Raw genomic sequence first — 2,618 nt, 5'->3', positions numbered from 1 at the left:
CCTAAAACAGGACGAGGAGGCAAAGGAGATTCTGGAAAGATCCCAGGCTTCCCATAGATCCCAACTGGAGATGCAGGACCAGAACAACAAGAACCTCATGGCTGCGCTTGAGAAAAAGTTTGAACATCAGCTGGAGAGTCATCTCAACCAGTGGAAGGAGGACAAGTCATCCCTCCTTCAGGCCACAGAAAGCCTGAAGCTGACTCAGCAGGAGAAGGACCAGGAGTGGGAGAGGACTGAGAGCACCTTGAGGTCCCAGCTGGTAGATCTTCAGAGCCAGGTAATGCAAAAGCCAAAGAAGAAGAAGTGGTACAAAAAGCTTCTGCCTGGCTGAGGAAGAGAAAATGCATTTGTTCTGGTATAGTATCTGTCTGTCTGTCTGTTTGTCTGTGGTATAGTATCTGTCTTTCTGTCTGTGGTATAGTATCTGTCTGTCTGTCTGTCTGTGGTATAGTATCTGTCTGTCTGTCTTTATGTGTGGGTCTGTCTGTCTGTGGGTCTGTCTGCTTGCCTGCGTGTGTGTGTGTGTGTGTGTGTGTGTGTGTGTGTGTGTGTGTGTGTGCCTATTTTCAATCTGTGAAACCGATTTTTAAATATAAATTATATTACTTTTTTTCCCATATGAAAGATAAAAAAAAAAGGTTTTTGGTGGGAAAAACTAGACATTTGTTTAAGAACTTAGAACGATTATACTGGCTCACCTATTATATATACAGTTATAATTATAAGTCTGAAGTAAGGGAAAGCTATTTAGATCAGACTAAGAAAACGGACCACCAGACTATATTAATTATTTTTTTTAATTTTATTTCCCCTCTCAGGCTTCTGTAATTCCCTGTGAAAGAATGTGCTTTACCAGCTACAGTTTCCTAATTGTCCCACTAGAATTCAGATAAAAAACCTGCCTGTTAATTGAAGCTTGGCATTCTGTCTCCCAAGCGGGTTCCACCACCACCTGTGTGTGAGTACAGTTTCAGGCTCTCTGTAAGATACAAGAAAGAAGGCTATAGAAACTGTTAAAATGATTATAACTACAGTAGAAAGAGATGGATACCTGGTGCGACGGCCTCTCCCAGCACTAACGAACAGCTCTTGCAGGAGACGATTGCCAGGCGGCGGCACGTTTTCTGAAAGTGAACAGGTAAAGAAAAAGAAAATCATTTAAATATACCCAGCTTTGCTCGGGTGCTTTTAAAACACAATCAATAGCCACTATGACCGGGATGGAAAGCAGAAGAGGAGGGGAAACACAGAGATGGAGATATATGGAGTGACGATTGCTACAGTTTTTAGCTCTCTCTTTCACCTGCCTCTCTTTCTATTTTTTCACGTTTGTCTTGCACTCGTGCAAAGAATGGTTAATAAAAGAGTAGGGAGATCATCCTCACTGCTGAGGGCTAGAATTTGACTTCACTGACGAGTGTGTGTGTTGTGTGTGTGTGTGTGTGTGTAGGGCTGGGTACCAAATTCATACTTTTTAGGCAAAGACCGAATTGCCTCTAAGTATCGAGTATCAAAAATGCATCAACATTCAATAACCAATTTCAATACCTAGGAGTAAATCGCATCAGAGGCAGTGAGCCAATAAGCATGCTGGATTTTTGTTGTTAAAATGGTATTATTAGGAGTAACCCGTGACAGCAGCCTCTGTTTTGCGAGGGGGTTCTTAACAATAAATAAAATGTCATAATTCAATCATAAATTGACACAACAGCAACAAAACAGACACAAAACAGTCATAAAACAAAACAGAATCAGTCAGTCATTATTTAGTTTGAGGCAGAATAAGAATGAAAAGGTTATTAATAAATCAGAAGAGGTGTTACGGTATCGTAGAGGATCATGGACAGGTAGAGTTGGTACTGTTCTAGGAAAACAGGGCTTTTTAAAAGGAGTGGAGCAATAGAATGGATTGAATGATTACAGGTAGATAATGCCAATCTGAGGGGGCTTTAAACCTAAAGGCTTTCTTAGCTGTAGGGAAAAACAGAAGCAGTTTGATAACTAGGGTTATTGAAATGTATACTTTATAAATAAGCTGCATCCAATGCTGAGGCTTCTTATGAGGGTGATGGTAGAGCAAGTTTTCATACGTAATGCAATGGACAAGTCGTGAAAGGACATCCAAGAATCACAATGTGAGATGTGGTTTAAGTAGTATAGTAGTAGTTTATGTCTATGAGCCAGTGTTGTAGGCTATCAAAGTCAGATTGCAGAGCTGATTCATCTGTAATAAATTAATTGTACTACAGAGACGGGGCTAACGTAGTAGGAGCTGAAAAAAAATTTAAAGATTTGGGTCATAATGTACAATTTGTGTCATTTATTTTTGTTTTATAAAAGGGGTTTAAAAGTAATTTAGGTATGCATTGTTGAATGAGACCACATACCGGAAACGCCCTGATGCCCGTCAACCACTGTCCCAGCTATGGGTAAATAGCCCCAGCTATGTGTAAATAGTGAAGACCCCAACAGCGGTGCAGGTGGAAGATGTTGGTGTGAGAACCGCCACAACGTCTGGGAAGGAAGAAGAAGACAACCCCCACAGCCACGTGGGTTAACCCGGGAGGGTACAGCGGCTGGGGGATGAAACCCTGTGGCGATGTGAGAAAACTTAA

The 2,618-nt window shown here is 41.3% G+C and overlaps 1 protein-coding gene and 1 long non-coding RNA gene across 2 annotated transcripts in view; one reads left to right on the top strand and one right to left on the bottom strand.

Moving 5' to 3' along the window:
- ube3d (ubiquitin protein ligase E3D) overlaps nt 1–2,618 on the bottom strand; it is a 37,312-nt gene that overhangs the window by 23,845 nt on the left and 10,849 nt on the right. The gene's annotated exons all lie outside the window — the stretch shown is intronic.
- LOC116690682 (uncharacterized) overlaps nt 1–2,618 on the top strand; it is a 20,643-nt gene that overhangs the window by 12,960 nt on the left and 5,065 nt on the right. Inside the window, exon 2 of the long non-coding RNA XR_004332331.1 lies at nt 2,159–2,162. This is a non-coding gene — a long non-coding RNA (uncharacterized LOC116690682). The remainder of the gene's footprint in view (nt 1–2,158; nt 2,163–2,618) is intronic.

The sequence above is a fragment of the Etheostoma spectabile genome, chromosome 6 (genome assembly GCF_008692095.1).
Source record: "Etheostoma spectabile isolate EspeVRDwgs_2016 chromosome 6, UIUC_Espe_1.0, whole genome shotgun sequence".
Taxonomy (NCBI): domain Eukaryota; kingdom Metazoa; phylum Chordata; class Actinopteri; order Perciformes; family Percidae; genus Etheostoma; species Etheostoma spectabile.
The sequence above is the reverse complement of the archived record's forward strand: the minus strand, read 5'-3'. Positions and strand labels throughout refer to the sequence as shown.